Genomic DNA, 14450 nt, shown 5'->3' on the forward strand with positions numbered 1-14450 from the left:
AGACCTCTGCCTTCAGCTCAGGTCATGATCTCGGGGTCGTGGGATCATAGGGTTTTCTGCTCAGCAGGGAGTCTGCTTCTCTCTCTCTCTCTCAAGTAAATAAATAAAATCTTGAAAAAAAAAAAGAAAGAATTAAGCAAATACCTTAGGCAGACTAGCCTGCTTTGCACTGGCACTAAATGGTTGATATATTTTAACAGTAATATTTAAAAGTGTGACTGGCCTTGGGGAAATGATCCTAGGGACATTAGAATGAACTACTGTTAATTAACTGTTTTATCTCATAGGGGAGAATGAATTTTCATGGAATTATCTATATTTTCTTTAAGTTATAATGACTGTAATTCAATATGTATTTCTCAATAATAGATATTTTCTGATGGGTCTATTATGCACACTGGTCAAGTCCCTCAGGATTACAATGATTAATATGCCAACACTATGTAAGGAACATAAATTTTAATTTTCTCCATAAGATTTTTGTGTTTTTTGTGGAATAGATTTTGGTCGAATACTGATAAAAGAAATTTGTACCATGTCCTTGAAACTTGCATGATTTTTAAATTTCAATTTTTATTTCATTTTTAAATGTTATTTTAAACATAAATTTTCCTAATAATCTTTTTCAAATGATTAAACACATCAAGTTAAGCTGACAATCAACATGTATTTTATTGTTGTCTTAAGCCCTAAATAGTTTTGCTGTTGGTTTGTTTTAATATAAGAATATTGTAAACAGTACCAAGACTCATGTACTGTTCCATGGAAGCAGTATCTTATAATATCTAACATGGTTAATGCCATAAAGAGGTAAGTAATTTTTCTTTCTTTTTTAGTACTTGGAATGTTTTACCCCTGGAATTTCTAAGATAATTTCATTTAGTAAGTAGAGACATCATTATTCTTTGCAGTGTTTTGTAATGAGCTAACAAAACTATGGAAATCACTCTATTTTATTATAATGTATTTGTTGTAGAACCAACTCATAAATAAATATAAGCTTAAAATACTTACAAATTAGCACAATGGGAATGATTCCTAAAAATTCTAATGAAATCTTAGGGGGACAAAAAGTCTTGAAAAGGCCACAGGAGTTTAAGGTTAATCTATGCAGGAGCAGTGGGTATAACAAATAGATAGAAAACTTCATCACTTCCTAGTTTTATTTCCTTCCGGAAAAGATATATAAAGTTTCCTGCTACATTTGTAAAAATTAAAGGAATATTCCTTAATCCTTATTTTCCAAGTAAATGAACTAACAATGAGATGATGGTTTAAAGTATTTTTTTAATCTTTGATTGGATACATCCACCTTTAAAATAAGTAAGACAAATCTCTAACCATTTCAAAGAAAAAGTTATAACAAAATGTATTTTATCTATCTTTTTTATTTAAAATCAGTTTAATTAACATATAGTGTATAATTAGTTTCAGAGGTAGAGTTTAGTGATTCTTCAGTTGCATACAACACCCAGTTCTTATTACATCAAGTGCCCTCCTTAATGCCCATCACCCATGTAGCCCATCCCCCCCACCTCCCCTCCAGCAACCCTGTTTGTTTCCTCAGCAACCCTCCTGTTTGTTAAAAGTCGTTAAGTGCCTGACTTTGACTCAGGTCATGATGCCAGGGTCCTGGGATCAAGCCCTGTGTCGGGCTCCCTGCTCAGCGAGGAGCTTGCTTCTCCCTCTCCCTCTGCCCCTCCCCCTGCTTGTGCTTTCTCTGTCAAATAAATAAATAATCTTAAAAAAAAAAAGTCTCTCAAGTCTCTTATGATTTGTCTCCCTCTCTGATTTTGTCTTATTTTACTTTTCCTTCCCTTCCCCTGTGTTCCTCTGTTTCTTAAATGCCACATATGAGTGAAATCATATGATATTTGTCTTGTGTTTGATATACCTTCCTTACTTCATACCTGTACCAAATAAATAACTATGAATCATATAAAGGATATAGTTATAAATTGGGCAAGAAAATCAGTGGAAAATGGTGCATTACTGAATTCAAACATCAGGCTTTTGTTTTATTTTTTTAAATATTATTTATCCATGAAATTATTTATTTGAGACAGAGGGAGAGAGGGAGAATGGGGGTAGGGGCATAGGGAGAGAGAGAGAGAGAGAGAGAATCTCAAGGAGGCTCCATGCTGAGTGCAGAGCCTGATATGAAGCTCAGTCTCATGACCCTGAGATCATGAGCTGAGCTGAAATCAAGAGTCAGTTAACTCACTGAGCCACCCAGGTGCCCCTTGTTTTTTAAAAAAAAATTAAATGAAACTTTTATAAGATCTCAACAAGAAAAACTGTGAAAATCAGCTTGTCCAAACATATGGTGAAATTCAATGGAGTTTTTTCTAAATTATCTGTTCCTAAATGAGTATCACTTTCTCAACCCGCATACACATACAAAATTCAGATAAAATACAGTGTAAGCTCACTGTATAAGTGTCCAAATGCCACTTTACAGTAGTCTAGGTCCTTACCAATTCCTAATGTCATGTACAATGCAGTCCCTGACTATATATTACTGCCATCTTGTGGGTAGTTCATCATAATGATCTTAGCCAAAAATTTTCCAGTTGTATTTTTGGATTTGCCTGAAAACAAATCAAAGGTTCTTTTCTGATAGATTTTTTTTTTTTGGTTCATCTATGAAGTGACAGGCACTGTGCTAAGTAGCAGTTTTGAATATTAAAATAGACACAGATCCCATTTCAAAAAGATTACATAGCAATTCTCACTTGAAATTTCATTTTGAAAGAGTAAAGAATGAACATATGTCAGTAAAAGAGGGTGTCTAGTAGCTCTTGAATAAAGATAAAATATGACCTTACATTTGTCTAGGTTTTGGTCCATAGATTTCAGTTTCAGATTTTAACGTGTGAGTCAATCCAGAGGATATCAAGCTCTTAGAGGATGATGAACACAAATCAAACTCATCTGAATATAGTGTGTAAATGTGAAAGGTATGTAAACATTAAAGGTGTATAAAATACTATTTGTGTGCTTTATACTGAGGGATAGATCTTTTCTTTTACTTTTTTAAATTTGAGGATAGTTGACACACTTTTTTGAAAAGTAAACTCCTCCCAATGTGGGGTTTGAACTCATGAACCTGAGATCAAGAGTCGCATTCCAAGAATCATTTCTAAGGATTCAAGTGATTAGATTAAGCCAACTCTGATTGCTCAGAATAATCTCCCATCTTAAAGTCTTTAGCATTTTCACACCTACAAAATGCCTTTTTTCCATATAAGGTAGCATATTCACAGGTTTTGGGGATTAGGGCATGGACATCTTTGGGGAGCCATTATTCTTCCTGCCATATTGATTTGTCAAAAAATAATATGGAATTCATAAAATTTCTAATTAAAGTGCAATTCATAATTATTTTTAATAACATCAAAAAATAATGACTTAACTATTCATCCCTAGAATTTAAAAAAAATAGCAAATTAAACCCAATGAAAAATGGGAGGAAATAACAAAGAAAATATCAGAGATTAATGAAACAAAATGCATGTATAGAGGAGAGTATTAGTGGAGCCAACAGTGATTCTTTGAAAAGAATTAAAATTTGGCAATACTCTGCCAAGATATACTCAGAAAATAAAGTGAATAATATTCTAAAAAAGATAATGAATAATAAATAACAAAAATAAAAAATAAATAAAAGTTATCTCCCTTCAGGTATTCCAATAAAAAAAGAATAAGCGTCAAATGAAGATAACACTATGATGAATAAAATTTTAAAACCCTGAGGAAAAAGATAAAACTTTCTAAGGCTGACTCAAGAAGAAAAAGATAATTGAATTAGACAACTTTTTAAAGAAGGAATCAGTAGTCAAGAAAAATCCCCCAAAATATAGAACCAGATGTCTTCACCAGAAAATTCTACCAAACAATTAAAAACAAATACACACACATAATCAAGTTTTTCACAAACTGGTTTTGTGTGTAAATAATGGAAGAGCTGTTAGTATTACAAAATTATTTTATCAAGCTGAATCACTTTTGAGACCTAATTCCAATAAATTCTGTACTAGGAAGGAATATTACAAATTTTATTCTTAAACACCAATGTAAAGATCCAAAATTAGCTATTAGGAAAAATAATTCAGTAATGCATAAAAATGACAACATAAAATGATCAAATTTGACATTAGAAAACCAGTCAATGTAATTTACCATTTTAAGAGATTAAACGTAGGAAATCATGATATCTTTTCATTAGGTGCACACAAAGAGTTTGATTGTATTTCAGTCATTCTTTATAAAAACTCTCAGCAAACAATCTATTGATTATAACCATCTATTGCTATTATCTATCTCTATGTCGCAAATTACCTCAATACTTAGAACAGTAATAAACATTGATTACCTCACAATTTCCGTGGTTTCGGAATTCAGTTTATCTGGGAAGTTTTGGCTCAAAGCCATTAATTAGGTTGCACTCAAGATATGCTCTCACTTGTATGTGGGATCTAAAAAAGCTAAGCTCATGGAAACCGAGTAGAATGGTGGTTGCCAGGGGCAGAGGGAGGATGGGGTGGGGAGGGAAGATGTTAGTAAAAGGGTATAAACTTCCATTTATGAAATGTAATAAGTTCTGGAGATCTAATGGTGACTATAGTCAACAATATTGTATTATATACTCAAAAGTTGCTAAGAAAGTAAATCTTAAATGTTCTCACCACATGCACACAAAAAAGGTAATTATGTGTGGTGATGGAGGTGTTAACTAACTCTCCTGTAGTAATCATTTCACAGATTATACATGTATCAAATCATCGCATTGTACACCTTAAACTTGCACAATGTTGTATGTCAGGTATATCTTAGTAAAGCTGGAAAAAAAGATTTCGGCTAAGACTGTAGCCATCTGAGACTGGGCTGGGGCTAGCTGATCGGCTTTTCGATGCCTAACACGCATTGCTATTTAGTTGGTTCCGACTGTTGGCAACTTGCCATGTAAATCTTTCCATAGGGCTGCTCTGAGTTCTCATGACATATCAGCTGGCCTCTCCAAGAACAGTGATTCTAAAGAGCAAAATGCAAGACACAATATCTTCTTTTTAATTTAATCTTTGTATTTTTTTAACAAGAGCTTTTTTTATTGAGGTATATTTGACAATTAAGAATTGTATATTTTTAAGGCGTACAATTTGATGATTTGATATGCATACAGGTTGTGAAATAATCGCCACATTCAAACTAATTAACACATCCATCCCCTTTTTATTGCAAACTTGTACATCACGCATTGCTGTTGTCTCTGCAATGTAGGAAGGAACTACACAAGGACCTGAACAGCAGGAGATGGGGATTATTGGGGGCTATTTTGGAGGCTGGTTACTACAAAAGGCAGCTTTCTTAATTTAATTTAATAAAGTGTATCTATATAAAAAAAAGCTAAGGGAATCATAAGACTTGACATGAAATCTTGGAATATTTTTCTGTGTGATGCAGTAAGGTTAAGTTAAAAAACACCAAAAGATAAAAAGCTTAGAGTGAAGGAAAAATTGATGCTATTTGCAGAAAATAGTATATGTATAATTCTAGACACTTTGGTTTTTCATTATATGTCTCTCCATGGAGATATGGATATACAGGCATACCTGATCATTTTGCTTTGCTTTATTGAACTTTGCAGATACTGCATTTTATTTATTTATTTATTTATTTATTTATTTATTTATTTATTTATTTTGAGAGAGAGTGAGTGGGGAGTGGGGAGAGGGAGAGAGATAATCTTTAGCAGGCTTCACACCCAGCGTGGAGCCTGATGCGGGGCTCAGTCCCACGACCCTGAGATCATGACCTGAGCCAAAGTCAAGAGTAAGGCACTTAACCAACTACACCACCCAGGTGCCCCTGCATTTTTTTTTTTTTTACAAATTGAAGGTTTGTGGCAACCCTGCATGGAGCGAGTCTGTCTGTGTCATTTTTCCAACAGCATTTGCTCCTTTATGTCTCTGTGTCACATTTTGGTAATTCCCAAAATATTTCAAACTTTTTTCATTATCATTATATTATGGTGATCTGTGATCAGTGATTACTACTTGCTTAAAGCTTGGATGATGGTCAGTATATTTTAGCAATAAAGTATTTTTTAATTAAGGTACATACATTATTTTTTTAGACATAATGTTTTTGCACACTTAATAGACTACAATATAGTGTAAACATAACTTTTATAGGCACTGTCAAACCAAAATTTATTTGACTCACGTTATTGCAACATTCACCTTCTTATGGTGGCCTGCAGCCAAGCCCCGCAATATCTCCAAGGTTTGCCTATACATGTAACTGTGTCTGATAGATATAGATAATTAACAAAGAATATAATATACAGATCTCAGATTTTCAGTTCAATTGTTTTTTGATAATCTTATATAACTACACACACACACACACACACGCACACACACACACTCAAAAGAAAATACTAAATTCTTCCACAGAGTTTCCTCATGGCTTTTATAGTCAATTTCCCTCCCCCTAAGGCAACCAGTTTCTGATTTCTATCGCCATAAATTTTTGTTTGGTACTCTAAAAGTTCCAGTAAATTGAATCCCATAGTGAATGGGATTTTGAGTCTGTATGCTTTCACTCAACTAAATGTTCATCAAGAGGGTAAGTGAGTCAGTTGTTCATTCTATTTTTAGTGGTATTATATGAGTAAACCAAAATCTGTTTATTTGCTTGTTAATGAGCATTGGGCTTGTTTCTAAGTTAGAGTATGATGATTTTTTATAAACATGTACATTTCTTTTTGCATATTGTATATTTTATATTTATTTTCTTTCTTCTTGGGTAAACATCTAAGGGTGGAATTTCTGGGTGAAAGGGTCATAAGTATGTTTAAACTTATAAGGAACTATCAAACCGTTCTGCAATGGTTAAAAATTTATGAGAATTCCAATTTTTCACATTCTCAGCACCATTTGATTTTTAGTATTTTTTTATTTTAGTCAAATAGTTCTTTGAAGATGAAGGGAATAACCAGAATGAGTGGGGACACTCTCTTTCATAGGTCTTTCATTTCCTTTTCTCCCAACCTCACAATGTTTATTTACACAATTTCTACCATCTATTTCACCACAATTTATACAGAAGAGAGAGCAGAGGCCATCAAAAGGGATGAGATCTTGCCATTTGCAATGATGTGGATGGAACTGGAGGGTATTATGCTGAGCAAAATAAGTCAATCAGAGAAAGACATGTATCATATGACCTCACCGATATGAGGAATTCTTAATCTCAGGAAACAAACTGAGGGTTGCTGGAGTGGTGGGGGTTGGAAGGGATGGGGTGGCTGGGTGATAGACACTGGGGAGGGTATGTGCTATGGTGAGCACTGTGAAGTGTGCAGGACTGTTGAATCACAGATCTGTACCTCTGAAACAAATAATACATTATATGTTAAAAAAAAAGAAGAAATGAAGAAGATAGCAGAAAGGGAAAAATGAAGGGGGGAATCGGAAGGGGAGACGAACCATGAGAGACTATGGACTCTGAGAAACAAACTGAGGGTTCTAGAGGGGCGGGGGTGGGGGGATGGGTTAGCCTGGTGATGGGTATTAAAGAGGGCACGTTCTGCATGGAGCACTGGGTGTTATGCACAAACAATGAATCATGGAACACTACATCAAAAACTAATGATGTAATGTATGGTGATTAACATAACATAATAATAATAAAATAAATAAATAAAGGTTTGAAGCTAGAAGCAACTAAAAATTTTTTAAAAAAATAAAAGAAATGAAAAATATTATATATATATATATATATATATATATATATATATATGGACAGCCTGATCTCAGAGCCCAACTCCACACCTTTGTACCTATAATACCTTGGGAAATTATTTAAGAAGTCTGTTTTTAAGTTTCCTGCTGTCTGTAATGAGGATACCGATACTAATTCAGAGAATGGTCATAAAAATTAAATGAGGTAGGGGCGCCTGGGTGGCTCAGTCGTTAAGTGTCTGCCTTCGGCTCAGGTCATGGTCCCAGGGTCCTGGAATCAAGCCCTGCATCAGGCTCCCTGCTCAGTGGGAAGCCTGCTTCTCCCTCTCCCACTCCACCTGCTTGTGTTCCCTCTCTCACTGTGTCTCTCTTTGTCAAATAAATAAAATCTTAAAAAAAAATTAAATGAGGTAATATATATAAATTGTCAAACATGTATCTAGCAAATGGTAAACACAAAATATTAGCTACTATTATTGGTCATTTATCATCATCATTGACATTATTATTAAAAGATTATTATAACTGGATTATTTGTTTTTTGGGTGTCAAGTTTGATAAGTTCCTTATAGATTTTGGATACAAACCCTTTCTCAGATATGTCATTTGCAAATATATCCTCCCATTCAGAAGGTTGCTTTTTAGTTTTTTGATTGTTTCCTTTGCTGTGCAGAAGCTTTTTACTTTGATGAAGTTCCAACAGTTTTTGTTTGTTTGTTTGGGGTTTTTTTTTGCTTTTTGCTTTTGTTTCCCCTGCCTCAGGAGACGTGTCTAGTAAAAAGTTGCTACAGCTGGGAATGCCTGGGTGGATCAGTGGGTTAAGCATCTGCTTTCGGCTCATGATCTCAGGGTCCTGGGATCGAGCCCCACATTAGGCTCCCTGCTCCTCTCCCTCTGCTGCTCCCCACTGCTTGTGCTCTCTCTCTCTCAGATGAATAAATAAAATCTTAAAAAAAAAAAAGTTACTACAGCTGATGTCAAAGAGGTTGCTGCCTCTGTTCTCCTCTGAGATTTTGATGGTTTCCTGTTTCACATTTAGGTCTTTCATCCATTTTGAATTTATTTTCATGTATGGTATAAGAAAGTGGTCCAGTTTTATTCCTCAGCATGTTGTTTTATCTTAATACTGTTGCCAGTGGTGAGTTACTCTTTATCTCAAATCAAACATTGTAAGTACTAGAAGCAACGATCTTACTATGATAAATGTTTGTAATTGTTCTACCCTGAGATGTTCATAGTTTTCTAAGTTAATACTTTAATTCAAAAATTAAAATAAAGTTTATACCACTTTATTTCCCAAATGAGGGAGGAAGAGTTTTATTTCAGGTGGTTCCTTTACACCACATATTAAAGAGGCTCATGATTTTCCATCTTAAAAACACAATGAATAGCAATAATAAATAATCTTATCCTGCCCTCTGTTCTTCTCCAGGTATCACCCTGTCTTTCTCCCAGTTTTCATGGCCAAACTTCTGCAATGTGTTGCTCCCATTGGTTTCTTTCATTTCTTAATTTCTCTTTAGTCATAACTCAGTCTGGTTCATGCTCTTAGCTGTCTTTGCTTTGCTGGGCAGAAACTTTTTTATCTGATGTAGTCCAACTTGTTTATTTTTGCTTTTCTTGCCTGTGCTTTCAGTGTCATATCCAAAAAATCATTGCTAAGACCAATGTCAAAAAGGGATATTATTCAGCCATAAAAAAGAAGGAAATCCTGACACTTATGACAACATGGATGGACATGGAGGGCATTATGCTAAGTGAAATAAGCCAGAAACAGAAGGACAAATACTATATGATCTCAGTTGTGTGGACTCTAAAGAAATTGACTCAGAGAAAGAGAATAGAATGAATGGGAGAAGTGAAGAGATGTTGATCAAAGGGTACAAGCTTTCAGTTATAAGATGAATAAGTTCTGGGGGTCTAATGTATAGCATGATGACTACAGTTAATAATACTGTATTGTATACTTGAGCTTTGTTAAGACAGCATATCCTAAGCATTCTCATCACACACAAAATGATAACAATGTGTGGCAATGTATGTTTTCATTATCCTAATTATGGTAAATATTTCATAATCTATACTCATATGTAATTGTCATATTGTATACTTAAATATATGCAATTTTATTTGTCAGTTATATCTCCATAAAACAGGAAAAACAAAATAAGAAGAAAATGTGTTAGGTTTGAAGAATGAGGATCCTTGAGAATGAAAGAGTTTTTACACTTCCTGAGTACATTGCAAAAAACACATTTTTCACAGTTTTGACAAATTGTTTTAATTAGTTGCATTAAAATTTTGGAATTCCCTGATCAGGCCTATTTATTTATGTTGTTAATTTAAAGATCAATAATAAATAAAATGAAAACCATCTGTGGTGTTTATAGAGCCTTCTTTGCAGCCCTGCACTTTGTCTATGATATCCCAAAGATCTGGACAGTCACTTTCTGTTTGAGGAGTTTAAAGATTACTATAGTAAATATTCATAAATCCAATAATTATTTCAATTGCATGATGGAAATCCATTAGAAACTTCTTTTTTTACACATTGAAACATAAGAGATGTAATTTCTGGAAAACGTGTCCAAAAAATGAAAACCAGGGGCACCTGGGTGGCTCAGTCGGATAAGTGTCTGCCTTTGACTCAGGTCTTGATCCCAGGGTCATGGATGAAGCCCCGCATTGGGCTCCATGCTCAGCAGGGAACCTGCTTCTCTCTCCCTCTGCCTCTCCGCCAGCTAGTTCTCTCTCTCTTTCTCTCAAATAAATAAAATCTTTAAAAAAATGAAATTCAAATTTACATCAAATGCGCATTGTTGTATTTCTGAAGAAATCCCTCTTGAGAGAAATTTAATTAAGCTGTGCAGTAAATGCAATCCCTATGGTCTTTAGTCAGAATAAAAATACTGCCTATTCCATAACCAATTTGGAATTGTAGAAGGTCTAGAAGCCCAACAAGGAAAAGAAAATTCACCTTGTGAATAGGTATGTTCTCCTATTCATAATTTCCTATAAAATTACCCTGAAGTTGTGGAAAGGAGATTCCATTAGTTTTGGTTTCCATGGATTTTAGCTGCCTAATCATTGGCTTATTCTTTTCAAATCTACATGAGTAAAAATATGTATGAAATTAAATAGATAAATGGTTGGAAATATACTCCCTTCCAAATCCTTAACTGTGGCTTTAAGAAAAGCATGGACTTTAGAACCTGAATATAGCATGATTATATTTTACTCTTTGCACTTCAGTTTTTTAAATTTTTTATTGTTATGTTAATCACTGTACATTACATCATTACTTTTTGATGTACTGTTCCATGATTCATTGTTTGTGCTTAACACCCAATGCTCCACACAGAAGGTGCCCTCTTTAATACCCATCACTAGGCTAACCCATCCCCCTACCCTCCTCCCCTCTAGAACACTCAGTTTGTTTTTCAGAGTCCATCGTCTCTCATGGTTCGTCTCCCCCTCTGACTTACTCCCCTTCATTCTTCCCCTCCTGCTAACTTCTTCTATTTCTTTTTCTTAACATATACTGCATTATTTGTTTCAGAAGTACAGATCTGTGATTCAACAGTCTTGGACAAGTCACAGCACTCAACATAGCACATACCCTACCCAATGTCTATCACCCAGCCACCCCATCCTTTCCACCCCCCACCACTCTAGCAACCCTCAGTTTGTTTCCTGAGATTAAGAATTCCTCAAATCAGTGAGGTCATATGATACATGTCTTTATCTGATTGACTTATTTTGCTCAGCATAATACCCTCCAGTTCTATCCACGTCGTTGCGAATGGCAAGATCTCATTCCTTTTGATGGCTGCATAATATTCCATTGTGTATATATACCACCTCTTCTTTATCCATTCATCTGTCGATGGACATCTTGGCTCTTTCCACAGTTTGGCTATTGTGGACATTGCTGCTATAAACAATGGGGTGCACGTACCCCTTCGGGTCCCTACGTTTGTATCTTTGGGGTAAATACCCAGTAGTACAATTGCTGGATCGTACGGTAGCTCTATTTTCCACTGTTTGAGGAACCTCCATACTGTTTTCCAGAGTGGTTGCACCAGCTTGCATTCCCATCAACCAGCTAGGAGGGTTCCCCTTTCTCCACATCCCCACCAACATCTGTCATTTCCTGACTTGTTAATTTCAGCCATTCTGACTGGTGTGAGGTGGTATCCCACTGAGGTTTTGATTTGGATTTCCCTGATGCCAACCGATGTTGAGCACTTTTTCATGTGTCTCTTGGCCATTTGGATGTCTTCTTTAGAAAAATGTCTGTTCATGCCTTCTGCCCATTTCTTGATTGGATCATTTGTTCTTTGGGTGTTGAGTTTGATTAGTTTTTATAGATTTTGGATACTAGCCCTTTATCTGATATGTCATTTGCAAATATTTTCTCCCATTCTGTCGGTTGTCTTTTGGTTTTGTGGACTGTTTCTTTTGCTGTGCAAAAGCTTTTTATCTTGATGAAATCAAGAAATAGTTCATTTTTGCCCTTGCTTCCCTTGCCTTTGGCGATGTTTCTAGGAAGAAGTTGCTGCAGCTGAGGTAGAACAGGTTGCTGCCTGTGTTCTCCTTTAGGATTTTGATGGACTCCTGTCTCACGTTTTGGTCTTTCAACCATTTGGAGTCTATTTTTGTGTGTGGTGTGTGGTGTAAGGAAATGGTCCAGTTTCATTCTTCTGCATGTGGCTGTCCAATGTTCCCAACACCATTTGTTGAAGAGACTGTCTTTTTGCCATTGGACATTCTTTCCTGCTTTGTCAAAGATGAGTTGACCATAGAGTTGAGGATCCATTTCTGGGCTCTCGATTCTGTTCCATTGATCTATGTGTCTGTTTTTGTGCCAGTACCAAACTGTCTTGATGATGACATCTCTGTAATAGAGCTGGAAGTCCAGAATTGTGATACCACCAGCTTTGCTTTTCTTTTTCAATATTCCTCTGGCTATTCGGGGTCTCTTCTGGTTCCATACAAATTTTAGGATTATTTGTTCCATTTCATTTAAAAAGTGGATGGTATTTTGATGGGGATTGCATTGAATGTGTAGATTGCTCTAGGTGGCATTGACATCTTCACAATGTTTGTTCTTCCAATCCATGAGCATGGAACGTTTTTCCATTTCTTTGTGTCTTCTTCAATTCTCTCATGAGTATTTTATAGTTTTCTGAGTACAGATCCTTTGCCTCTTGGTTAAATTTATTCCTAGGTATCTTATGGTTCTGGGTGCAATTGTAAATGGGATCGACTCCTTGATTTGTCTCTCTTCTGTCTTGTTGTTGGTGTATGGGAATGCCACTGATCTCTGTGCATTGATTTTATAACCTGCTACTTTACTTCACTTTCCTGTATGAGTTTTAGCAGGCTTGGGGTGGAGTCTTTTAGGTTTTCCACATACAGTATCATCTCATCTGCAAAGAGTGAGAGTTTGACTTCCTCTTTGCCGATTTGGATGCCTTTGATTTCTTTTTGTTGTCTGAATGCTGTGGCTAGGACTTCTAATACTATGTTGAATAGCAGTGGTGAGAGTGGACATCCCTGCCGCGTTCCTGACCTTAGGGGAAAAGCTCTCAGCTTTTCCCCATTGAGAATGATATTCGCTGTAGGTTTTTCATAGATGGCTTTTATGATATTGAGGTATGTACCCTCTATACCTATACTCTGAAGAGTTTTGATCAAGAAAGGATGCTGTACTTTGTCAAATGCTTTTTCTGCATCTATTGAGAGGATCCTGTGATTCTTGTCCTTTCTTTTGTTAATGTATTGTATCACGTTGATTGTTTTGCGGATGTTGAACCAGCCTTGCAGCCCAGGGATAAATCCCACTTGGTCGTGGTGAATAATTCTTTTAATGTACTGTTGGATCCTATTGGCTAGTATTTTGGTGAGAATTCTTGCATCCATGTTCATCAAGGATATCGGTCTGTAATTCTCTTTTTTGATGGGGTCTTTGTCTGGTTTTGGGATCAAGGTAATGGAGGCCTCATAAAATGACTTTGGAAGTTTTCCTTCCATTTCTATTTTTTGGAAAAGTTTCAGGAGAATAGGTATTAATTCTTCTTTAAATGTTTGGTAGATTTCCCCTGGGAAGCCATCTGGCCCTGGGCTTTTGTTTGTTGGGAGATTTTTGATGACTGCTTCAATTTCCTTAGTGGTCATAGGTCTGTTCAGCTTTTCTATTTCTTCCTGGTTCCATTTTGGTAGTTGATACATCTCTAGGAATGCATCCACTTCTTCCAGAAGTGGATGGCATAGAGTTGCTCATAGTATATTCTTATAATTGTTTGTATTTCTTTGGTGTTGGTTGTGATCTCTCCTCTTTCATTCATAATTTTGTTGATTTGGGTCATTTCTCTTTTCTTTTTGATCAGTCTGGCCAGGGGTTTCTCAATCTCGTTAATTCTTTCAAAGAACCAGCTCCTAGTTTTGTTGATCTGTTCTACTGTTCTTTTGGTTTCTATTTCATTGATTTCTGCTCTGATCTTTATTATTTCTCTTCTCCTGCTGGGTTTAGACTTTCCTTGTTATTTTTCACTAGCTCCTTTAGGTGTAGGGTTAGGTTGTGTTTTTGAGATCTTTCTTGTTTCTTGAGAAAGGCTTGTATTGCTATATACTTTCCTCTCAGGACTGCCTTTGCTGTATCCCAAAGATTTTGAACAGTTGTGTTTTCATTTTCATTGG

The sequence above is a fragment of the Callorhinus ursinus genome, unplaced genomic scaffold (genome assembly GCF_003265705.2).
Source record: "Callorhinus ursinus isolate GAN/ISIS: 27379988/994484 unplaced genomic scaffold, GSC_fseal_2.0 scaffold44, whole genome shotgun sequence".
Lineage (NCBI taxonomy): Eukaryota > Metazoa > Chordata > Mammalia > Carnivora > Otariidae > Callorhinus > Callorhinus ursinus.